Source organism: Rhamphochromis sp. 'chilingali', assembly GCF_963969265.1.
Source record: "Rhamphochromis sp. 'chilingali' genome assembly, chromosome: 3".
Taxonomy (NCBI): domain Eukaryota; kingdom Metazoa; phylum Chordata; class Actinopteri; order Cichliformes; family Cichlidae; genus Rhamphochromis; species Rhamphochromis sp. 'chilingali'.
The window spans coordinates 24,556,429-24,583,058 of record NC_137931.1 but is presented as its reverse complement, the minus strand read 5'-3'; the positions used below and the strand labels follow the sequence as shown (position 1 = coordinate 24,583,058).

The following is a 26,630-nucleotide window of genomic DNA, read 5'->3' as shown; positions in this document are numbered from 1 at the left end:
ACCATTAAAATGATACAAAAGGCTCTGTCCAGTTTAATGACTCAATGAGGCCTTGTATGACTATCATCTATAGCTGCCTACCAAGCTCAGTTACCCAGCAAATGAATTAGAATGGGAGAGTTTTTAATGCTGTTAAATATTTTCACATGGGAGTCTGTGGGCATTGACTCTCTTTTGGAGCCACCATCAAGTGGCCACTAGTACTCCTCTCAGGAGGTTACTCCCAATTTGTCCCGAAAGACTAAAGCAAGGTGCACACTGAAAGCATTATGCTTCCTGTGAGGTTAGAGGGGGTCATCTACTAATCAAATGGTCAGTGATCAATCCGGGACTCCTCCAGTCCACATGTTGAAATATTCTTGGGCAAGATCCTGAACCATGAGCTGACCAGATGCATCCAGTGTGTGTGTGTGTTTGAATGTCAGTAAAACTTTTATAAATAGTGTATTTACTACCAGGTCATATGTCAGTCAGTGGTATTCTGTACTCAGAATGGTAGCTTCTTCAGTTTTATTTCACCGATAGTAGCTTGAAGTCACCAAATGTTATTCACTTTACATGGTTTCTGATCGCTACATCCCTGCAATTCGCTTCCATCATAGATGCAGCTCAGCCAAAGAGATTAGATAATGGATTCTGAGATTACTAAATCAAATGGGTATCCTGGTATCCTTCAAATGGATGGTCCTTTTTGTGGATTTCCTCTTACTGTATGGACAGAATTTTCTTGCTGAGCTCTAATGGAGTGATATGTCGAGGTTTGTTGTAGGGTCAGAACATTGCCAATAAACCTAAATGCAGCTGCTAGGGGGAAGAATGCCTAATTAAATGCACAGAATAAGTACCTTGGATTGATATTAGCACCAAGCTTAATAAGCAGCTCAGGATGAAACCAATCCGCAACAAATGACACTTCTTCCCAGTTTCATTATAAAACATCACTCCTTCTAGTAGCTGTTACATTTATTCAAGCCTGAAAGTATAATTTATTTCTACATCGACACGTGGCTTTAGTTTAAAGATAAAAAATAATTTCCGTTTCATGCAATGAGGTGCATCGATTTTACGTTTGGAGAAAAGAGCAGTGATAAGGGACCTGTATTTGGCATCAGCAGACATCCTAGTTTAAAGAGAAATAAGGTTGGACTGTTGCAATCGAAGCTGATTTAGCCTTGTAAAAAATATACTATTAAACCCGGCACAGCTTCAACCATAGTGCAGCGCAATCACGCTGTTTTCCATACATGTATCACAGCCTTGAACTTTTCTAGACATTACCTGATGAAGGCCTGTGTGAAAACGCCGATGTCTAAATCATTTAGATAGGACATTAAATTGGATTACTTTAACTCGTTATGTGTTGGACTAAACAAAACACTAACAGCACAACTGCAGTTGGTTTAAAATGCTGCTACACACCTGACAGGTGCATGAAGGCTTGATCATATTTAGCTTTCTAATTCCTGAATTGTTGCACTGTCCTTCCTGTGAAGTACAGGATCAATTCTAAATTATCACTTATAAGCGCTTCCCTAGGCTCGCTCCACATGACTGAACAAATCTTTTACAAACCTATGTCCTATGACGCTTACTTACATCTGTTGATCACCACCTTCTAGAAATTCTGAGTTTTCGATTGGCTTCCAGTGACACCCCAAAACTCTGGAATCATCTCCCTCGCCAGATTAGGTCATTTACCTCACTAAAACACTGACTACATACTTGTTTTTATTCAGACTAGCTTTAAGTTACGGATTCATTTAAATAATAATAATAATGCATTTTATTTGAGGGCGCATTTCAGAAACCCAAGGTCACCTTACGAAGAACAAAATTAATAAAAGGAACAATAGTCATAAAATAAGTTAAAATTGCAAAACAGAGCTTGACAACAGATAAAATCAGCACTAAAGCGAATAAACCAGTTTAAACAGATGTGTTTTGAGCTGTGACTTAAATACGGAAAGGGAGTCAATATTTCCTGTGGCAGGAGGAAGAGAGTTCCAGAGCCGAGGAGCAGAGCGACTGAAAGCTCTGTTCCCATAGTAATAAGGCGTGAGGACGGAGCAGTAAGATGAATAGCAGATGATGATCTGAGAGGGCGGGAAACAGTGGTGATATGGAGCAGGTCACACAAATATGAAGAAGCAGATTTATGGACACACTTGTATGTAAGAAGTAAGATTTTAAAATTTATCCTGGCTTTTATGGGCAACCAGTGAAGCTGCTGAAGAATTGGGGTAATATGAGCTCTTAACGGAGTACGAATTATGACTCGTGCTGCAGAATTTTGAAGAAGTTGGAGTTTATGAAGGGACCTTTTAGGTAGACCAAATAGGAGGGAATTGCAGTAATCAATACGGGACATAATAAGACTATGGACAAGGATGGCAGCAGCATGGGGAGTAAGGAAGGGACGGAGTCGGTTAATATTACGTAAGTGGAAGTAAGCAGACCGGGTTATGTAATTAATGTGAGACTGGAATGAATTATTAAGTATGACACCCAAACTTAACCTGAGGGGAGGGAAGGGTAGGAGAATGTAAAAATAGTAATAATAGTAAAATAGTAATAATAATAATAATAATGACCGGTGAGCAGCGGCAGCCAAGCGCGCCAGCGTACACTCGACCGGAAGTTCAATTTACATCTCTTTATGTTTTTATAAGCTTTTGAGACTTCTACACCATTAAAGTGATTTTTTTTCTTCCTGAAAAACCAAAATAAATGGTAGAATAGATTTTGAGGCAGTAAATTGCAAAGAAAAAAAAAAGCCAGATATAGCAAATGTGATAAAAATTAAAACTCATAAATGCAAATTAATATTTATTTGATTTACAAAAAGGTTTGCGGAAGGTTCAATAAATACTCCATTTCGTGCTTTAAATGGTTAAATCATTTGGATAGTTTTCGATGATTTCACATTGGATGTTGTAAATATAATATATATATAAATAAACTTGCTCGACAAGTCAGGTTGTACCTGTGGCAGGCTGATGAATTCACAGTGTACAGACATCACGTGTAATCACGTGTTCTGCCCCTCGCAGTACGAATGCATTTAAAGCAGGGTGTCTCCTGTTAGTACAACAGGACTGATGCGGACAATATCCGAATCCCATTCTGCTGACACTTGCTGGAGCTCACGTCTGAAAAAAAAAAAAGATAAAATATTTGCCACTGTGATAACTTTCCAAAGTTGTTGTGCTATAAATAGGTTTGCAGTTTCTTATGGGACACAGAGTCACAGATGTGTACAGTCATTCATCATCTCACCTGAAACACCTGGCACCTGAAAAAACATGAGCCTAACAGCACGATATGTAGTGAAGGTTGCCAATTCTCATTTATTTTAAGAACCACGTTTTTTTCTCTTTTCCCTATTTTCGGTTTTTGAATTTTGATTGCTGAGAGTTTGAAGCCAGTCTCTGTTGTTTCTCTTTCACTTAGAGTTTCAGCTGAAGCCATTTCTCTCTGTGAAGATTCCAGAAGTGCGCAATGAGACCTGAATATTTTCTTTAATTAGGGTTCTGTGGGAATAGATGACTGCTCATACAGGTATGCGTGCTTGGAGGTAAAACACGTAGTCCAAGCCCTGCAAGAATCTTATGGATGTAAAGGAAGTTCTACCCCAATGAACACAACATTTTCAAAATACTGTATGATCTGGCAAAGTAAAAAAAGGAAAGAAGGAAGAAACATCATGTTAGAACGGGTGATATCAGCCTGCTGTCTTTTATGTCTCGTTCGACATCGGTTCAATACATCTGATATGAGATGTGAGGAAGAACAAAAAAAACATCCTCGCGGTGAAAGAACAGAAGTGCTTTTACATACTTTCAGCTTCTGATCTCTGACTTTTTTCAGCTTGTTTTCTCTCCTAAGTGGAAATCGACATTCAATCACCTCCTGTTGCCTTTTTTCTTTCAGCCAGCCGGCGGGAGGGCAAGACAGTGGTAAAGGCAACCACACACATATGATGGGCTAGATCTTCGAGTGTGTGCGCTTGATACGCTGCTCCCCTCTCTCTCTTGGTCATAACGTGTCATTCAGGACTCTAATACTCCCAGCAGAGCCCCACGACACGGGGCGTGTGGTCATCTGTCACGCAGAGGAGACGAGTGTGCAGTGTGTCAGTGCCCTTGTATATCTCCGCCATCTAGACCGGCTGTATACGTGGTTTTTGTGTTTTTACAGCTTGGATGTGACTCGGTCTTTGTGTGTCTGTGGAGAGACGAGGGGAAGCTGTCACTCATGCCGTTACCATACCTACCCCGCTCTCATCCCTTCACCTTCTCTCGCTGCAGAGTTCAAAGGTTGCCATATCCCCAGTGGGAACACAATGCGCTCTGCCCTCGAGCCATCGGTGCAGGCGCGCTTGGCAGGTGGGGAAGATACTCTAACCTTTGACCCAGTGAGGTCTTAGCAGTGAAGAAGAGGAGGGGTGGGGTGGGGTGGGTGGTGGAAGGCTGCACAGGCTTGTAGATTCAATTGATCCTGGCTGAGGACTGCCATATAGAGGTTGTGGGCGGAGTGGCCTTAGAGCTTCAGAGCTCAGTGACTCGTGCTGACTGCCTCCTGGATGTCAGACGGCCCTGGGCGAGAGAGATAGCCGCTCTCTAATCCGCAGTCTCTCTCACCTCGCCTCCTCCGTGTTTCCAAGATAGCGGATCTTTTGTGTCAGATCTTTGCAGCTGTCACCACTGTTGCTTGCAAGGATGATGCTGGCTTTGTGCGTGTTTGTGTGTCTGTATGTGTGTGTGTGTGAGTGACAAATACACATGAAAACTGATAGATGTAAGAGGTGCCTTTACAATGGCCCCCCTAAAATAGAGAGCAAGGTACCCATGGGGCAGGAAGTGTCACAAATATCATGTAAATTTAAAAGAATGTATTCAGGACAAGGGGTTGTCTTATGCCTTATGTTTGACAGAGATGAGAATACTTGGTTAAATTTCTTTATAATATGTAAAGAGATACACATTCAAATTTCACTTAGTTTTATTTTCATTGTGTTTAGTGTGTTTATTTTATTTGAAAATTAGACTAAAGATGAAAAATCTCTTTTACTAGTGTCCAACAAAGACAGCAGTAAGAGTGGCCCTAGGAGGTAAAACAGGTCATCTACTAATTGGAAGGTTAGTGGTTCGATCCCCAGCTGCTCCAGTTTGCATGCCAAAGTGTCCTTCGGCAAAATAGTGAACCTCAGGTTGCTCTCTGATGCTTCAGAAGCATGAAAGTGTGTTAATGTTAGATAGAAAGCTATTAGCAATGAAAAAGTGCTTGTATGAATGTTGTTTGAAAAGCACTTTGAGTGCTCCAGCAGAGGAGAAAAGCTCTATATAAGAACCAGTCCATTTTCCTGTAAGTAGCATAAATTAGTAGCGCATACACATATAAATATACAAATCCGTGGACCAGTTAAATGCAGAGTGTCAAAATGAGCAAACCTGAAACATCTGCATTATCTGATGCACACGGGGCCATTTTAACCCTTCTGATACAATCAACACTAAAACATTTGAGACAAAATTACGGTTTATGTCCAAAGAATTTATGCTGAAATCCCATCTCAAGCACTTAGCTCAGCTCAGCCGTCTTTCAGAAGAAAGGAATCATAAAATATGTGTGCGGAGAAAGAGCATCCAGGTTGTGTGTTTGTGTGCGTGTTTGTGTTGCCGTTTCCATGTATGCATAGGGGAATAGCAGGGGACAGTCAGGAGCAGGGTTATTTACTCTGCGGCCCAGGCGACCTGTCCGTCCTCACGTCCAGCCCCAGCAGATTAAGATGCAGCTGCTGGCGGCTGCCAGAGTGGGCTGAGATTGATGGGGAACACGGGGGCCGCGGAGGCCCTGCAGAATTCTGAACAGAGCCTGAGCGCACCGGTCGGCTATGCTGCCAGCAGACGCCAGCTCCTCTCCCCTCTCTCTTGTCACCCCTTTTTCTATCTTTTTCCCCCTGACTTTTCTTTATCGCTCTATTGCTCTTCCTGCCATTGCCCCCCCCCCCCTCTTTCTTTCTGTCATTCTGACACTTCCTGCATTCCTGTTTTTCTGTCACTCTTTGCCCCCCCCCCCCCCCCCCCCCCACTCCCCAACCAGTCTCACAACCGCCCTCCACCTTCCACTTACTAACCCAACTCAAGACGCTGTCTCAGCAGCTTTAGCAGATTTGGATGTCATGAAACTGCAGGTGTGTCAGTGCTGTGTGTGTGTGTATAGGAGTGAGGAGATATATGCTCACAATAAATAATTCTCTGTTTAAGATGGGTGGCAGGGAAGTTAGCTGGGAGATGAATGCCCCTGTGAATATGTGCGAGTGTGTTTATGAGTGCCAGTGTGGATCTTGTTCTACCTGCAAGTTTCAGCCGACAGAAAAAAATAAAAAAGAAACAGCAATTATCGGGACGTGTCAACACGTGCATGCGTTTGTGTTCGCCGGTTCCTCTGAAATAACTCTGATGTGGCAGTGATGCAAGAGGGAAAAGATGGATGCTTGTCTGGATGCTGTGTGTGTCTGCAAATGTGTGTGCATGCTGAACAAACTGCACTGGCAGGATTTTTGTTGGGGTCCCCAGGGCCGGAGATGCATGAGTCAGCGGCCAGTAGGATTTATAGCCAATTGATTAAATTAGCATTTGTTCTCCTACTGGGGCAGCAGCCTGTCAGTACAAACATAGAAGCGAAACACACACAAGCACCCAGGCGGGGAAGAAACAAGCGCACACCTGTACGCCGACTGCTGTAGGGAACGCAGAGGGTGAAAAGAACCACACAGCAGAGAAGAAGGATGGAAAAAAGCAGCAGACAATTAGCAATGATGTCAGTAAGTCAGCATGATTAACATCCGGATCGCTGAGATGTAAATACTTGAAGAAACACATAGTACACTCCTGCGAGACTCCTTTCTGAGCGGCTCCTTCATGCGGCACGGCGAGCAAGCGAGGGGGTCGCGTACACATGGCTTGCTGACAAGCCTTTTTTATGACATTCATCAAAGCCATCTGCCATTTTCCGCTCAATTAATTTGTTATGGGAAGTGGGATCAATTAAGTGCGCGCAGTAATGGCTTTATATCCTTGTTTCCCTTTTATAGCCCAATATTTTCTGTGCTCCACTCTGGCATGAAAAGGGGAAATCGATATCCCCAGCTATTTTCCCCTCCTGTGGACTAATTTGTTTTTGCCACTCTCTTCCTGGCATGATAAACTGGCTGTAATGAGGGGTTAGGGCGAGGGGACAGACTAAACATAAACCTGCACTCTAGCCAACAAGCCGAGCGGGCATGCTTCTTCCGATGCGTTTACTTGATCCAAGAAACAGAATCTACCAAGAGCTGGATGTGGATATTGGGAATGTACTGCTTCAAACTTAACTAGAGACACAGCGGTATCAGGACGGATTGACAGGCAAAGTCTGTTATCATTTGATGTGTCGGTCACCTGTAGGGACATTGAGTGGCTTAGCTGAGGGTGGAGATGATGGATGGTAAGGGCAGAGTTGAGACAGTGACGAGTGAAGCGGTGTTAGTTTGCGTTACCATTAGCATGGGTGTCACGAGCCCTGCCCGGCTCGCCCTGACCCCCGCGATGCATCGATCCCTTCCCCGTTAAGCCTCCTGATGGGCTCGATGATATGATGAAGAAGTGGGGGAGCGGCGAGGGGGTGTTTGAGCGTGTGCATGTGCATGTCTTTAGAGCAGGTTTAGACCATCATTCGTCCAGAAGAAGGCCTGATGACATTGGCGTATTGATTTTGACATCATCTGGTTTGGATGTGCTTTAGAGGCCGGGTCTTAAACCGAGGCGACCGGAGTGTCACCTTGTTTGTGTCAGCAGGCTTATGGGGTCACCGAGGTCCCAACTGTACAGCCAAGCTGTCGTATTTAACAGAGAAGTCAGACAAGTTGTTTTTGCTGATGAAGGTAAAGGTTGATTTCACAATGTAATTGCTGTAGCATCATGACACTATTGGCAATTAGATCAGCTTCCTATAAGGAAGATGCATTTCTGTCTGCCACCTGGTATTAAATCTCCATCGCTCGTCTGTGGGTACATTTTCCCAGGTAGCTGAAATCCTGGATAACAGACTAACTGCATCAACTGTGGAAACTTTATTATGCATAAGAGGAAGGGGAAAGGCAAAGTGATAGACACCTAAAGTGAAAGGAGAGTACTCCTTAACAGTTGGCCACTCAGTTCTAGAGTTCTTAAGTTCTAGATTTAAAAAATCTTTAATTTAGAATTTGTCTGCTTATTGTCTCAATACAGGCGGGTGTTTTAAAACAGAAGTAATCCCATCTTTGGAACAGTGAAGCAACAGGCGTGGTTAGGGGTAAATTATATATTCCCACTTTATTACATATATAGCACTTAATGGCTCTTGTTATAGCTGATGGTTGACGGTGAATATTCATGGGTCTGGTTGGATGCTTAAAGACAGGTTGCCTATGACACATTGCGCCTTGCTGGTCACCCAGAGGTTTGGGGTTCTACTGGCCCAAAGCAGGAAGTCTTTTTTTAACCATAGCTATCACCATCTAATGGCCTTCTAATGGAATGCAGGGTTAAGGCACTTCTGATTTTTTTTCATTCCACTAGCGCCGTTCACATTTTATACTAATTTTAAATTAGTGCTAATTCATCAGCTGGTTAGCTAGCATTAAAATGCCTGAAACATGGTTAAGAAGTCCAGGACGGTGTACACATTAGCTGAAGTACTTTCATGCAGCTTAAAAATATAATTTATAAATCATTTATTTTACACTAGTAGTTAAAAGGTAGATAAAGTACTGGTATTTTATTAAGCTAGTATTTTATAGGCATAAGTAGAGAATTCACTATCACAGAAACTTGTAAAAAGAATGACAGATAACACAGGAAAACTTTGCACTAACCCTAAAATATTTAAATGCTGATGCAGCTGATGCTGATGAATAATATAACCCTTATTATTGTTCCCTTTTAAAACCTATGAAAAAGAGGAGGACTACTCGACTATGTGTCCCACAGCAGGGTAGCCTTCCAGCCCGGAGGTCAAAGTCTCCCATTGTTTTCAAAAGTGCACTAAAGCAGTTACCACACGAGAAAATGCAATTCATCACTTGATGGATGATGACCCTTTTAATTTTCACCAACCTAGCTTCAGATCCATAAAGTCACAAACATTTCGTTTTGTATTGACCACTCTACTGGAACTGGAAACGAAGAAATCAATGCACGTCTCCACCTACATTTGCTTGGCACTCTGCCTTGAGTTTTTGTTATGACAGTCAAAAGAAGTATGTAATGTAGCACTGTAATAGGAAAAATGAAAAAGATGCCCATTAATGGATTTTTTTTAAAACAATGGGTGGCTGGGAGCTCTAGGAGGTAAGACAAACCTGCAGGGGTGAATGTACGATAGATCTAGAGAAAGAAAATCCACTGGTGGGCTCAGACTTTGTTTAGTGTCTGCAAGCCAGAAATAAATGACTCTGGTGTTATCTATTAAATATCAATGCATCATTACTGCATTGATTAATTCAGTCATTTGCTTAATTACAATAAACAAATGAGACCAATTACCAACCCCTGCATTGCATTTCTATTGTGGGCCACTAAGCCAGACTGCACAATATTGCTTTACATCAGAATGTTAGCAGTTTCGCTAATTTAAACAGAAAGCAATACTATACTGGGTGGTAGCCTTCTGTTTTTTCAGAATTCCTAAACTAATGGTAGCATTGTAGAATAATACCTTCAATCTCAAATCTCAGAATTTTCTCAGAGTTAAAGTCAATAAAATTTGAATTCTGGCTTTAATGACTTCAGTCCTGATTTTGATCTCGTAATTCTGATTTTTTTCCCCACTGAGAATGCTTTTTTTTTAAAGACATAAATTAGTAAATTCAATTTTTATTTTTACTTTCACTTCACAGCACACCTAAGCCCGTACATCTATCAAAATATTTTATGTAAAAATATTTATTTACAAAAATTCTACAAAAAACAGACATGATTTTTTTTTTTCAGTGACACTGTTGAACTGTGTCCACGTAGTTTGTGTTTGTGGATTCTGGTTGAGCTGTTTTAAATGATCCATTTGAAATTACATTCTGCAACAAATGTCATTCTGCTAAATACTGAAGTACACACTTCAAACACAACTTTGACGTTTGCACCATCACAGGGACAAGAAGTAAAAGGGCAGGTGTTGAGGGTTTAAGCAGGACTGTGGGATGTCATTTTCTTGAGCAAGTACCTGCATTCTGTCAGCTGAAAGCAACATCAGGCTGCAGTATAGGAAAAAAATATATCACTTAACTGTATTATGCATTAATCTGCCAATGCGATTTCATTGATCATTTACTGAATGATCTGGAACACCAATCCAGATCATTTGATGGTTATGACTCTCTGTTGTCACTACACTCTACCTTGTTTGCATTTCACGTAATCCGCCAACCTTGAAGATTTTGAAAAGCAGAAAAAAAAATTCCCTCTGTGTTTATTGCCTGGCTCAAAGCGATCCAGGCACTAAAGATGTGTAGGGTCAGCCTGCCGGACACCAGCTTCATTCATAATCAGGCAGCCAACACTGGCTGTGAATGGTGGGTGGGAGGGGGGAGCAAGATTTGGCTGCCTGTCAAGACCGGCCGCAGATTAAAACTCCATCGATCCGACTGTAATTTATTTATCAATTCAAGTAAAAATTAAACATTGACCCCGTTCTTTGAAAATCCCTCCTTTTAATCTTGCTGGACGTAGTGACTTGAATACCAACGAGTCAAATTTTGGGTCTATTATTGTGGAAAAAGTTAAACAAGTCATGCCGAAGATGCAGGTTTCTCCTTTCTTCCTCCGGCTTTAGAGTTAAAAAAAAAAAAAAAAAAAAAAAAAGACTGTTAAAAGCTGCAACTCTGGCTTTTTCTGCATCTCCCAGACCCCGAGGAGTTTTACTTCTGACAATAAACAACTCATACATTTCTCATCGCTGCACCAAACCCTTAGTTCCTCTCTCCACCATCTGTATTCTTGTCACTCCACCTACTCTTCTGATCTTTTCTTCCCTCTCTGGCTATCACTGAGTTTTTCTTTCCAGCTCTTATTTTAATCACAAATGCCAAAACATACCTACATACTGTAACTTTCGTATTGCAACATCAAAGCCTAGTATCTTCTCCACTCCAGCCTTCCTTCTTCTCACCCTCCTCCCTCTCCTTACTTCCCCTGAGCCTGTTACAGATGTGCCAAGTTTCTCGTAAGGCCCACATCCTGCTGACTCAAAAAAAAATAAACACTCGTGGCATCGTTATGAAAGCTTCAGCCTTTCCCTCGTATCCCGTGCTCCGACTACCTCCCTCAGATGAAATAATAAGGTTACCTGGCTCACGCTCATGTTAAACAGCCTCCCTTCCCCCGTCCCCTCACCTTACCCCTCGCTCTGTGATGTCCTCCTCACCCCTTCCTGAACCCTCCCCGTGACCGATCCTGTAATCCAATTAAAAGCACATTAGGGCCAAATGAATAGCGGTAGATTTAATTAGCTGCTGACGAAGGTTGGCCGGATTGCTCGCTGGCTGGCTGGCTGGCAGTCGGGTGGGTAGACTGGGTGCAGAGGCTCATTGGGGGAGACGAGCATTGTTTGTCTTCAACCCGTCGATGTTGACAGCGTGAGCAGCGTTTGCTGACAAGCTGGCAGAGGTTTGCGTGCACTGCTACTGTGTGAGAAATTGATTTTATGCGTTCAGCCTGTGAACGTTGAAGGATTGATCTTGTGTGCTGGATATACTAAAGGAGTAGAATTAGTCACTGTAATTATTCCTCTTTCTCTTTACTAAGATGCAGAAGATCTGGTGATCGAAAGAGGGAATTTGTACTAATGTGATCAGAACTTTGTAAGATGCACTGAGCACTGCACTGTCTAATTTGGACCCACAATGTACTTAGAACAACCGATTAACTCTTTGAATGTGCAGACTGGCATGTCAGTATAATCTTAAGACAGACCGTTTATACTGGTCAGGTATAAGTATTGTGTTCGTCCCCTTTAGCTGCCAAAACGGTAACAAACTGTGATGCACTGTGTATTCTGACACCTTTCTATCAGAATCAGCATGAGTTTTTTGGTAATTTGAGCTACAGTAGCTCATCTCTTGGGTCTGACCACATGGGCCAGCCTTTGATCCTCACGTGCATGAGTGAGCCATGGCCACCCACATTCCTCACCAATGTTCAACATTGTTGAACCATTTTTCATAGATACTGACCACAAGTGCTGCAACTCACTCAAATACTTACACTTTTTCCCCATTTTTCCAGCTTCTAACACATCAACTTTGATGACAAAATGTTCACCTGCTCCTTAATGTATCCCACCTACTAACACGTGCCATATAAAGAGATAATCAGCGTTTATTCATTTCACCTGTCATTGGTCATCATGTTATGGGTGATTGGTGTAAATAAGATGGAGGCAGCTTCCCACGTAGCAAGCAGGTTAGGGATGGGTATCGAAAACCGGTTCTTGTTGAGAACCGGTTCCCACTGTTTCAATTCCTTGGAATCGTTTGCCACTTTTAAAAACAATTCCCTTATCGATTCCAGTCGCCCCGAATGACGTCATCACGTTGAGTAGCGTCTTTTACCCAGTAGGAAACACGGCGCCTGAGCGGCACAAACGCTCAAAAGTTTGGTTACACTTTATGAGAAAGGATGACAACAGGGCAACGTGCAATACTTGCAAAGTAGAGATTTCATCAAAGGGAGGAAACACTATGAACATGCAAAAGCATTTGCTCAAAAAACACGCGATTGCTTTCAACGAATGTCGTGTTTTTGATCCGCTCCGGACTAGCGAAGCTCAACCCAGCAGCAGCGGTAGCGTTTCCACGTCCTCTCCCGTTAATACTGCAGGTAACTAATCAATTAGCATTGCATATTATGTTAGCGCGATTTACCTTATTACAAAACCTGCTATTACTGTGCGTTGCATTTAGATAACCATGATGAGAGAGACAGAGTCTGGCTGGCTCAGATGCTGGCAGTTGTCGCTGCAGTCTACCGGCAGCGTCTCCTTTCAGGCCAGGATAGACGAATGTCACCGAGCAGTGTCTAAGTTTGTGGTCAAAGGCTTCCACCCATTTGCCACAGCACATGCCCCCGATTTCACTTTGGTAAGTGAATGTGTTTAATTGTAGGCAGGACATTACTGGATATTCTTGTGTAATTGCTACAGAATAATTTATGTTAAACTTTGTTATTGCTACAGGAGAATATTTATTTTATTATTTTACATATACATTTTTTTTCCTGGGGACCCTGTGACACCCCATTGAAGAGCCGTAGGCTGGATCTCTTAAGATCTCACTGTTGGGTTTGTAAGGCCATGTTACTCCTAAATTTCTATCTTGTTCAAAGAGAAGATATAAAACAAAGTTCTAAGCTAATCGACTTTAGTGTTCTCCTTTAAAAAAAGAAAAAAAAGAATCGATAAGAGAATCGATAAGGAATCGAATCGTTAAACAGAATCGAAAATGGAATCGGAATCGTTAAAATCTTATCAATACCCATCCCTAAAGCAGGTCTGGCCTGGATCTGGTATCAAGCCGGCACTGCTGGCTGACTTCTGGCATGATAAGACGTATGTCATCCAGATATGGGCCAGGCCTGGCAATGATGCCACTGCCTATGCGGTGGCATGCCATATCTAGCTCAATTGCGGTTTGGTTTATGTGGCCCAGGCCCATAGAAAACAGGTCTGACACGGATCCGGCATCAAGCTGGCACTTCTGACTCACTGGTGTCATGGCACGGTGTATGTCCACCAGATGTGGGCCAGGTCTGGCAATGATGGCACTACAAATACCATGTTGCAATACTATAGTGCTATGGTAGCCAACATTTCAAATGCAGGTTTGACAGGTTTGTGAGTGTACACTTTACCCAAAACCTAGTGACGGTTTACTCATCTTTGCCAGCGGGTGGCTGTAGCTCAGGAGGCAGAGCAGGTCACCTACTGATTGGAAGGTTAGTGGTTCGATCCCTGGCTCCTCTAGTCTGCATGTCCAGAGTTTGAATTTAGTTAAGACGCACTCAGTTTAGAGCAAGTGTGTGATTAGGTGGCATGTTGTATAGAGCACTTTGAGTAATCTGGGAGAGTAGAAAAGCATTATATAAGAATCATTCACTGTCTGAACAGAGTTTTGTCATGTTACTTTTGCACTATTATGTTCTGACACATGTTGTTATTACATGGCTCGATTAAGGTACACATTAGGCTGACATCTGGGGCCAGAGCTGAAACTGTTCTGGGCCAGCATTGTGTCTACAACTGGCCTGTGGCTGCACACAACTTACACATGGCCCACATACCACAAAGAATGATGGCCCTTTGGTAGCCCAGATCAGGTTTGCCAGAGGTAATCCACACATGGGCCAGCACAGGAGCACCAGTGTGTCTACAACTAGCCTTTTGCTGGCTCATGTGTGGGCCACCAAAGGGCCGTCATTCTCTGCGGTACGTGGACCATGTGTAAGCACATTGTGTGGGCCAGATCCGGGCCATACCAATTTTGCTATGTGGGTTTGTGGTGTCATCTGTTGGTCTTGAATCGTGGATCTCACACTATAATGCATTAGTAATCTAATTAATTAATCCAGTGCTCGTCTTTGGATGTTTCTGCCTTTTGTTCTGTTCTCTGTCAACATGATCCCACACTGCTTCAATAATGTTGAGGTCCAGGCTCCGGGGAGGCCGATCCATGACTGATAGTGCTCCACTGTGTGTTTTTCTATCCAGGTATGATTTTACTGCATTAGCAGTGTGTTTGGCATCATTGTCATGCTGAAAAATGAAGCTGCTGCCATTCAAAATATTGGCTGAAATGCCAGTGGTGCCATCACAGATGGCTGTAGACACTCACTGTTGTACCTCTCTCCTGATCTCCTCTCTACATACTGATGATCATTTGAACCAAAATTTTCAATTATTTCCAATAAACTCAAGATGTTTGCAGAGTAGTTTACCGTCAGTTTTTGAAGAAAAACACAAAAGACACAAATGTATCTTTTAATGTTGTATACTTCATAATACTTTAACAAAAAATCATTTGAAAGCCACACTATGAGTGGGTTTAGACTTCAAAGATGCTCTCACGCTGTCAGGTCATATGGTAAGCATGCTACAGAAGGGAATTTCCTTACAACACATGGTATGCAAACACCATAAGATATATCTCAATCGTGTGCTGCTGAAGAAGTAAAGCAGTTTATTGTTTTGTTTTGTTTTTTTCAAAGTTTTAGGATGCTGTGCTGCAGCACAACATACAGCACGTCTCATTTCTGCCTCCTTCCCTTAACTCCAGAAACTGGATGCAACCTTTCCTGCTGCAGCCTCCCAATGTGCACAGTCAGCAGAGTAGTCAGCGTAACCCACTGTGGCATTTGCATCATGCCCCTCAGTGACTGTGCGTGAGTGTGTGTGTGTGTACTGTATGGGTGTGCACTCAACTCCTAATGAAGAGAGACAGACTCTGCTGGGGTCTCTTTTTCCAAGCAATGAGAGTGCTCTGGTACAGTAGGTGGACAGTTGGTGTATGGTTTTTGTTTTTTGTTTTTTTTGCACGCTTGAACACATGTTCTTTTGCTCATGTGGTCATGCATGAGTGATTTTTTTAAATTATTATTATCATTATTATGATGTCTAGATGCATGCAAGCCTATGAATGAGCACACCACACCATACTGTACACGAACGTGCGAGTGTTTGAAATGAGATCCAGGTCCCGGCCTCTCCATCTTTCTCTGCAGGTAATAAAAATATAGAGTGCCCTCCAGATCCCTTTATAGAGAGAGAGTTGAGACCGCAGCGAAATCTAGGACAGGCTCCATTGATTTGGAGGCTACAGTATTACTAGCCATCACAGCCAAGGCAATATGAGAGGCCTTTTTTTTTAAATCACACAGCTACCCCGAGCCCAGAGGGACAGAAAGAAGGTACAGCGAGAGGAGAGGGGGGGAGTTGGGGGATAATTGGGAAAACTATCCTTTACTTTGTTTCCTCTCCCTGCCACCCCTGTTACATTGTGTGGATTTTATCATGGGGGAGAAATAACATATTTCACACTTCTGCTTGCATTTTCTTCTTCTGCTTTTACAATCAAATCTCCACAGTGCAGCACTCGTGTTACACAGAAGATGTAAGACGAGTGCTGCACTGCTCCAGCAGTCCCTGCATGTCATGGACATGGTTCCTTTTTTTATTTGTTATACTCGTTTAAAATTGACATTTCTATTTAGTGAGTCCAGTGAACATGCCAGGGTGTGTTATATCACTCTTGGGTCCATTAAATGTGTTAAAAGCCCATTGTCTGATTCCCCCAAAAGTCAATCACAGACAGGGGTGGGTGGGGGGTAAAAAAAAAAAAAAAGCATTCTGCTCTCAATTTGGTTTTCATCCAACAGCAGTGATTGGTGCCATTTCAAGAGCTGGGCTTTTTACACTTCAAAGGTGTGGACAAATGGAGGAAAAAAATGTTTTCATGGTGTCTCCTTCTCCTGGATTGGGCTCTTCCAGATCTCAGGAGAGCAGTGGAGTGTTCTGGGTCGGGCCAGGAACCGACCTCCTCTGTCTGGCTAAATAAGATAAGACCCTGTCATTGTATCCCTTCACTCCACAGCCCTGACCACATCAAATATTCATGGGCCACAGCAGACTCTTAAGTAAACTGGCCAATTTGTTGCGGAAGACGTGCATTAAGATTGGCTGGGCCGATATGCGATTGGGGCCCCCTGGGGGGGACGGGCCAGACAGTAATGGGCGGCTGCCATTTTGGATCTCCCTGTCTCTATTGTTGCCACCCGGCGGAGCGGTGAGAGGAAAAGGGAGGGGGCGCGGCAGCACGTGGCGGTCTGGCTGACGGTAAGAGGCCGGTGAGGGAGGGACGGGAGAGCAGGGATGGGGGAGGAGATAAGAGGAGGTCACCAGAAGCTGTCTTTCATCTGGACGCATGTCGAGAGCGAGTTAAGGAGAAGGATGTGCGATGGCCGTGGTGCACACATAAATGGTAGCAACTTTATAGATCATATCAAAAGGGATAAACACAGCGTACAAGTGTAGCGCGTGCACACCAACACTTTTGAAAGATGGCTCCAGCTGCATCTCCAAATAATAGTTTCCAAGGATAGCCCTTCTTCAGATTATATCTCCCAGAGGACACAAGTTGACAAATCACTAAAGCGCATTTTTATTTTGCTTTATGGGCGCCGAAGTTGAGCGGCGTCTAGGGATAGACACAACTTTACGCTCGGCGATTCCCTGTAGGGCATCCGATGGAAATGAGCTGAGAAAGCTGTCTGCGGAAACGTCTGTTAGAGTAAAAAAGAAGAGGAGGAAGAAGGGGGGGGGATAAGAAGATGAAGCTCATAAAAACCACCCAACTCGTAAAACTGTTGAGCCGATCTGAGAAAGTGAGGATTCCTCGAGGCAGGAGAAAAAGTGGGCGAAGAAGAGGAGGGAGGGGAGGGCTGTAATCCTCGATGGCAGCGGGGTGAGATGGTGATCTGTGGCCGCCGAGAGGGCGCCGGCGACAGAGATGGCAGGGGCCTGGCACGGTTATTAGGTCACTTCCGCAGAGGACCGACGGGTGTTTAGAGAGTGACCGGTTTGCCGGGTGACCCCTGACAGCCTGCTCGTCATCTGGCACAGGGGAACTCTGGGGGATTGGCAAGAAGCTTGTTGTGAATATTAAATGTGACATTCTGTCTTTCGCTTACAGCGAGAGAAGAAAAGAGACAGAGGGAATAATAATTTGGGGTAAAAACGGCCACCGTTTATTTCCCGCCGAGATCATATCGTTCTTTGCCACGTTAATCACTCCTCCTTGAATCAATCGTAGTTGAAATTCACCACATAAAACTATATTTAAATCATCTTGAAACCTGCATTCACAGCATGCAGAGAGCTTTGATTGTTGCCTCAATGGGCTACACGGAGAATGAGGCCATTTACATGCTAATAGCTGAGCAGTGCAATTTTCTTATCATGTATGTAAATGAACACACGTGCAGGATCAGTTTCGTCCAAATATAAACAGTCAACAATATGCCGACTTCATGTTAACGTTTCACTTTATTTATTCGCTCGGTAATTAAACGCTGCAGACGCACACGATTCCTCGTTGATAGCCTCGTTAGCATTAATTAAGTCTAATTAAGAAAACAAACCGATCTTTCGCACCTGTGGTTTTGCCTACACGTCTTCAGGATTCGTTGTGTCCAGCATCTATAATTGGATCTGTAAAGAAAACCAGCTCAACCTTCTATAAGTGCAAACATATGGCAAGAGTATGCGTGCATCCCATGTGTGGGAGTTTTGAAGCCTGCATTACTGGAGCAGTTATTAAAGTAGGAGTTGAAAATGTATCAGAGGGGAAAGAGAAAAAAAAAAACAATGTACAAAGGCAGAGTGTGTGTGGGTGCAGATGAGGATTATTCTGAGTTCTGCCATCTGTAAACAGGCGGACAGGTTTGTTTCCAGGATGATGAGACGGAGCAAGTAAAAACAGCATAAACAAATAAAGTCAGCAGATGGCAGACTTCAGATGAGGATAATGACTGTATTCCTGGATTTTTTTCCTTTTGTTGCTGTTGAGATTTTTTGTCTGTTCTTTTTACCTTTTGCATGTAAGAACTGAATAAAACCCCCTTTGCCACAACGGCATTGCTGAATGTGGAATTGTGTGATCTTGTTCAATGCAACCACAGTTTAGGACGAAATTGCACTATGCAAAGAAAACTTGCGCATGCTCCTCTGTGACATGACCCAGATCCATTACAGACCCCTTGTCACATAAAAACCCCCACAATACGCAACTTTGTAGTTTGTAAAGCATGTTTATTGCCGTATTGTACATCCCTACTGAAGCTGTGTGATGTTTACTCCAAGTTTTTTTTAATGGCCGCACCATTTGAGCAAATGACAGAATGCAAATGTCTCGTGCATCATTTTAAACACATTTCCAGTAAATTAAGCCTAATGTATTTGGTATCTTTAGAAACTTTATTAGACATTAGCATAACGTGCTGTCAGACTGAACAATGCTTGGCCTCACAGCATGAGGCTGTAATGACTGAGCTGCTGGTAGGCCAGCCCAGTGGAAGGGTTATTAAACAGCAGTACTGCTGTCTTTAACATTGTGGTATGGTTGCTGCTACTAAAGCCTTAAGAGCAATTTGGCTTCTCTCTGTTTTTTTGTTTGTTTTTCCAAACTCATCAGTAAAGATGTGTGTAATCCAGCATGAAGGCAACATCATTTCAGTGTATTGGTAGGCAGTTAATATATGCACATGTGTATCCAACATATAATCCCTAGCCATCTCTTGTCATCCCACATTGTATTTCAGCTGAGATCTGATGACTGCAGAGGCCATTTTGAATGCACTGAACTCATGCTCAAGAAACCAGTTGGAGATAATTTGAACTTTGTAAAGTTATATGATGGTCATAAAGTGATGGATATGGTCAGCAACAACACTCAGGTTAACAGCAGTGGTATTCTTCTGCGTCTATTGAGATGCTCTTTTGTATGTCTTGGTTGTAACAAGTACATTTGTTTGTTTTTGAGTTACTCTTGCCTTCCCATCAACTCAAAGCAATCTGGTATTTCTTCTCTGACATCAGCCATCAATGAGGCATTTTCACCCAGACCTGAGGTTGAAGGCAGTGGCGAAGAAGGTCCAGGGAATCTGTTGCACAGGAAAACAAGGTAAGCGACAAAACAAGTAGCAAGAGCATGAAAACCAAAACCAACGTGCAGCCAGTGGCGAAGGAGAGTGTGAGTGGAGATTTAATCCTCAAACTGATTACCCAGAATCAGCTTCAGGTGTTCAGGACTGCAGGAGAGATTATGGCTCCGCCCAGGGGTGGAGACCAAGGAACTCAGGTGTCTGATGGAATTTTCCAGTCATACCTCCAGATCATGACACAAAGTCGTTTAAACCTGTTAAAAAGCAGGTTAATTTAGTGAGAAGTGAAAGTAGAATGACATCAATTCAATTCAATTTTATTATGTTATTTATTATAGTGCCAAATTCCAACAAAATAAAATCTGATTCTGGATTTAACAGGGAGCCAATGAAGAGAAGCCAGTATGGCTGTCTTTAGTTCTCTTGCTGCAGCTTTTTGGATCAATTGACATGCTAATAAGAATGAATTACAATAGTCCAGCCTAGAAGTAATAAATACATGAACTAGTTTTATAGCATCACTCTGAGACAGGATGTTTCTAATTTTAGAGATATTGCACAAATACAAGAAAACAGTGTTATTTTAATTAGAAAGGGATATTTTTAAAAGTTCAGTACATCAGACTAGAGACACAGTTATGCAAGTTGAGTGGAAACATGTTCATTGTTCATGGCGATTTATAAGCCTAAGCAACATTATTAACCATGCACACCTTTAAGTGCTTGCCTAGAGCACTCATTACTGTCTATTACATCCAGCAGAACCTGCTGTCATGAACGATATTGAGCCAGTTCTGCAGACCCCATAGGTCTTTTGTGCAAGCTGTTATTATAACCTGGGTTTTAAATTTAACTGACCTCTAGCAGCTGTGGGAATAAGTGCATGTAAAATGTGCTCTGGTTTCATCACCTTTAATTGGAGTGGAGCTTGGCACCCTGGTAGCTTAGAAAATTGAGGTTTCTCTGACATCTTGTTAACATTTTGAAAACATGCATTTAACCCTGATCACAATCTTTTCCAATTCCAATTCAGTAATTTTGGTCCCTAGAGCTAACAGAATGACAAGTAAAAGTAAAACACAAAAATATCCCTGGATTATACCCCAAATCAAGTTTTAAAGTTATATTTTTACCACCACCACAACCCCATCTGCCTCTTCATGCTGACTTTCACATTCTTTTTTATGAAAATATCAAATAGGTTATTTCAAAGGTACTTTCAAAGGTTGTTTCAGACTCATATCATTGTTTAGTTGGATAAGGTGCTTGTTTTTGTGCCAATCTTTAAATAAGTGAAAGTGGAAGTAAATACTGAGTGAAAGCAAAAGTTGCAGACAAGAAAAAAAAATACCATCATTGTTAGTTGAAAAGCTTGTTGGGTTTATGATACTAGATAAAAGGTCACGTTAAGGTCAAATGTACATTTAGACCTACAGACACGGGATCAATTGTGTCAGAGTTACTTTTCTTATTTTCTAAAGGTTAAAGACAACGACAATCTGCACAGCTAGGATGCAAAGTCAATGCTAACAGGCATTTTGAAAAAACTGTCTACTGAAATTTCCCATAAACAGACAACCGCAACCTAGACAGAGGAAAGCTGGAGGTCATATCCCCATAAAAAGCAATGTCATGCACAAGTGAGGCAAGGTTCATTGTGCTTCACTTTGTGGATGATCGTTTGTTGCTAGTGGACTTTTCGGTCAGCACCTGCAAGTCCAAGAGGCCAGCGTTCTTTGCCAGAAAATGGTGCAACCCTCTGGGTTTGGGCAGAGAGGCTGCGCCAACCGAGGGAGTCTCCCAGGATTTTATTCCTTACTTTTGCAAATGAGACATTGAGTCTCAATGGATCTACCTGTATAAATAAAGGTTGAATAAAAAATAAAATACAAACAAGAGGGTGAGGTGGAACATAAGCTGTCTCACACTGGCCTGTTGTTGGTGAAGAGAGAGCTGGTTTATATTCAAACCCTAACTTTAAAAAGAAAGAAATATTTAACCTTTATTTATACAGGTAGTTCCACTGAGACTCAGTGTGTCATTTACAACAGAGACCTGCAACAGAGACTAACATATAACTTGCATGTTAATGGGATTTGGATAATGACCAAAAGAGTAAGATTGCAAATACAAGTGGCAGTCTTACTGCTTGTATAAGTTCCTCCAGGGTGTATAGGCTCTGCCTTAAGCCTTGATTATACTCCACTGTGGACATGGACAGCTGATGTCCGAATAGTCATTCCTCTTATACTTCTTTGTAGTTGGCTTTAAGTCCACTGCCTGGGGCACACGTATAGTTGGCACATTCTCCGCAGACAAGTCTGCACTGTCACAAACACAAACACAGACATCTGAATGGACCTCCATACTCACTATCTATTGATTTGTTACTCAGAACCGAGCGAATTCGTCAGCGTGGGAAGTATAACCCTGGCTTTAGAGATATGATGTGAACATTATACATCTAGCAGATGCCGGAGTAGACTAATGGCTCCTCCATTTTGAAAGGCACCAAGTGAGGTGGTTCACACATCTGATTTTGATGCCTCCTGGGTGCTTCCCTTTAGAGATTTCCCAGGGACCCCCAAATGGGAAGAGACCCCAGGGATGCCCAACTGGGTAAAAACCCCATGGTAGATCAGAACCTGCTCATATTGCCTGGTAATGCTTCAGGGTTCCCACAGGAGGAACTGGGAAGTGTTGTTGGGGAGAAGGACATATGGAAAGCCATCCTTAGCCTGCTGCCATCACAAAATAATGGATATATGGTTGTGCACATTATCGTGTAGTACATTTCCATTGTAAATATAGGGTATATATTAGAAGTTTTTATATTTTCTACAATGTCATACCTCAGTCAGCAAAATTAGGCAGACAATTTGATCACTTGGCTCAAATTTGATATATGTTTGCTTGCAACTTTGCTAGTACCTGCCATTGTGGTCTCTGGCTGCCACATCGCTACTGGCCCTCTTTTTTGTGAAAGCCCATTAAGACAAAGAAAGCAAAAGGGTCACCCTTACTAGAGACAACATCAGAATCCTGCATTTCTATACACTACACCATCCTAAAGCACACAAATATTGCAATCCCCTCAGCTCCAGATTAATTAAGCATTCACTCATTGTGATGTTTACCAGCTGAACCCTTCATCGCTATTTCTGCAAAGAATGATGACCAAATCCTATAAAGTCTTTGACCATACACTCAGATTTGCATGTCAAATATTCTATAGACATTATATCAAAAATAAACTTTTGAGAGATTTAAAAAAATAAAACTTGTTTCCTAGTACTTCCCTGTATATTTTCCCCATAGTAAGACTGCATGTGTATCTAGACCTGAATACGTCTATTTAACTGTGCCTGTGACTGTTGGAGAGAGAGTGGCTGAGTGTGACATACTCAGAGGTCATTCTCATAAAAAAATGGAAGGAAGTTCTGAGCATTAGAGGAAATCCAATTAAGACCCCGGTACAGTAGTAGTGGCATTTAACAAATATCTCTCCTCTGTGTCTCCCAGCAGTGGCCGGGCGAGTGAGCCACACTAATAATAACACTCTCACTCTAAGTTATAGTCTTATATCGCGTTATGTCTCCTATATGTCCAAGAAGAATTACATTTCTATTCACTGTGGTGACGAGGGCATTCGTCAACGCCTACTGTAACGACCAATCATCGGTGGTTTTATCCATCATGTGTTTATGCATGTGCACATATACAAACACGCACAAGGATGAGGATCCATCCATTACCTGAAATGTTTGTATTCTCCCAAGGTGGGTAAAAAAAAATCAATGCAAGGCAATATTACTATTGGATTTAGTTTATGCTATCGACCTACTTCTGTGGCACGTAGATCATCTGAGCAACAGCGAATGGATGACCTGGTAACCTGCATCCAGGGTCACTGCATTAAAGCTCGCTGCTGTTCCTGATATAGTGAGTTTACTTGTCATTTATAGATTTTCAAAAAAACTGGCAATGGTTTGAAGAGGCTATTATGGAGATAAAAGGGTGAATTTTGGATGATGTGCATGCCAGAAAATAATAATATCGTGAAAATTAAAAGAAATTACGGTTACTTTTGCTTTTTTGAGGGCTCATAGGTAATGTAAAAGCAATTTGCACAGTATTAGTGGCTTACTGTTTTGTATAAATTGGAGCGCAAACACAATTTAAAAAACCTCATTGTCTGTGTTCTATCCCTTAAACACATAGATGAAAGAAAAACATAATTACCAAAAAAGAGCATCCAGCTAATCTCTTCGCAGAATTCATGAGTGATGCTTTTGTTTCTGCTGTAGGCAATATTAAAGCATTTTGAGCGTCAATAAATCAATTTTAACTATCTCGACACGATAGTGAAAACCGAATGTGCTGGATCAAATCTGGATTATTCTTTTGTGGAACAGAAATTATTAAAACACAAATCAAAAACAAATTATGCACCCTCATTTACAGACTTGATTTCAGATAGGACTTTTCGACTCCTATGAATATGCAGATATCTGTAAGCAGGGGACAAGATTTTTGTTGTACCTGAAGCTTTATGATTTCTGTTTGTAGTCTGAATTTGGTCAGCCTGTCACTTTTGGGCTGCTTTCTGTCCCAGCACATTCGCACCTAAATCACTGCATGCTGATGCTTAGTCAGTATGCAACTCATCATGTTTAAACATGAAGGGTTTCCCTTTAGCATCACTTTCCTGTGTGAAGACAAGTCCACATTTGTAGGCAGGTGGGACTGTGGAAAGGATAATCACACTGACCTCCAACCAGAAAACCAACATGATGAGAATCTGAGTTGTGTTTGGGAGACACTTTGTTTTTTTCTTACCTCTTCAAATTAGTTTGTGTTTTCCAGCATGTCCTTGATTACAGCAGTTGCATGACCTTGATTACCACGGTCGTTGTTGACACTAGCAGAGTACTTTTGCCTAAAATGACCCTAACCCGCACTAAAGTGCTACCTACAATATCACAATGTAAAATAGTTGGGTTCTGATCCAGCATACTAAGGGTCAGGGTGTTTAGCCATAGTATGTACTGTAGAAGTAATAATGGGATAAAAATCTTAAGAGTATTTGGCGGAATGAAATATTGAAACCGTCAGCTTTTACCTGAAAAGTATTCAGCTTTTTATTAACTTTATGCATTAATTAACAAGGGTCAGCAACTGGAATAGGACGCATTGGCCCAAATAGCTGCTCACTATACCAGAAGTCCCATAAAAGAAAATTGCCCCCTACCCTGTAAGACTTAGCAAGCAGAGTAGCTGATGGATTCCCATATTCTTTTACCTTTACATATTCAAAAACCTTATACTACTCCCAATTTCTTTATATTTTTCTTCCAAGGAGCCAGGCTTTCTTGTAGTTTTATGTTAAACATTGTCTTCAGCAATAGTTTTGAAGGCTTTCTGAAGGTCTTTCACAGATTTTCTTTGGACATTGGTTTTTTTTGTCAGTCATTTTCAGTCCAGTTGTTGTGCCTTTAGGCATTTTGTAGCTTGCACCCTGTTACAAAGACACATAATTCCTATTTCTTAGCTGAACCTATGAAAAAAATGGCAGCCATAGCACACTTTGACAGGCAGTATAAAACACTATTATTATAATTATTATTATTATTATTTTTAACCAACAACATGATTCCAAAGGAGCTTTCAGACAAAAACTTAGAAGATCTCAACACCACTGTGTCACTGTGTCAGTTTTCATAGTCAGTCATAGTTTATCATTGTGTTCACAGTTTTTTCATAGTCTGTCATAGCCTCAGTTTTCATAGTTTGTCTAGTTTTCATGGTTTTTGCTGTTTGCAACAGAAATAAAGGCTCGCCTTTTGTTCACCTGCAACTCGTCTCTTCAGTGTCTGTTTCTGGGTCCGTTCAACGAAACACACCAGCGTACCCTGCCGTGACACACTGTCAGTGTGTCCTTAAAGAACTAAGGAAACTGGAGAACATATACTTTCTACAGCAGATGAAGCGTATCTGAAAGTCATGTCCTTAAGAAAGAGGAAAGAAAATCCAACAAAACCTGAGAACCTGAGAAATGCAGTTGGACCTTCAGCTGACCCACCTATTGTTCACTGAACCCCCATCAAAAATGGTCTCAGTGAAAGGGTGACTGTCAAGAAGGGAAGGGTAACATTTTAGCCAGTGGCTTGGAAGATCTTGTCAAAGTTGATGGAATTTTTAACTAAGAAATACACCATCAGCTTAATTTCAAAATTCATTCAACGGCTTCATTTTTCAGGTGGAGGCTCTGCCAGGGCTGGAGCTGCATTTCAGTCAGTGGTGTTGGAGATCTTGTCAAAATTGATAAATTATGAAGTAAGTAAAGTAAGTAAAACTTTATTTATATAGCACCTTTCAAGATAAAAATCACAAAGTGCTTCACAGAAGCTAAAACCTAAAAATCAAAATCAACCAAAAGCAAGTTTAAAAAGATGAGTTTTTAGCTGCTTTTTAAAAGCGACCACTGAGTCCACAGATCTCAGGCTCAAAGGGAGAGAGTTCCACAATCTGGGGGCCACAGTCCCAAAAGCTTTGTCGCCTTTTGTTTTCAGCCTCGTGTGTTGGACAGCAAGCAAGCCCTGGTCACATGACCTCAGGGACCTGCTGGGAATGTATGGATGTAAAAGTTCACTTATATATGTTGGTGCTTGTCCATGCAGAGCCCTGAAAGTCAAGGTCAAAACCTTAAACTGGATTCTGAATTTAACAGGGAGCCAGTGCAGCTGAATCAGCAGTGGTGTGACATGGGAAAACTTGGAGGACGTGGTCAGAAGCTTTGCAGCAGCATTCTGAACAACTTGCAGATGCTCCAAAGAGGCTTTACATAAACAAGTAAACAAAGAATTACAATAGTCCAGACGAGATGAAACAAATGCATGAATG

At 42.0% G+C, this 26,630-nt stretch overlaps 1 long non-coding RNA gene across 3 annotated transcripts in view; it reads left to right on the top strand.

Annotated features, from left to right (window-relative positions):
- The first annotated feature begins 12,577 nt into the window (after positions 1 to 12,577).
- The window catches only part of LOC308393451, a 54,049-nt gene continuing 39,996 nt past the window's right edge, over positions 12,578 to 26,630 (top strand). The window contains exons 1-4 of one of the 3 annotated variants that reach the window (XR_013970979.1): positions 12,578 to 12,896; positions 12,980 to 13,156; positions 19,663 to 19,747; positions 25,987 to 26,001. This is a non-coding gene — a long non-coding RNA (uncharacterized lncRNA). Of the gene's footprint in view, positions 12,897 to 12,979; positions 13,157 to 19,662; positions 20,073 to 25,986; positions 26,002 to 26,630 lie in introns of those variants that run through there. The other 2 variants (XR_013970978.1, XR_013970980.1) reach the window with 2 other exon arrangements.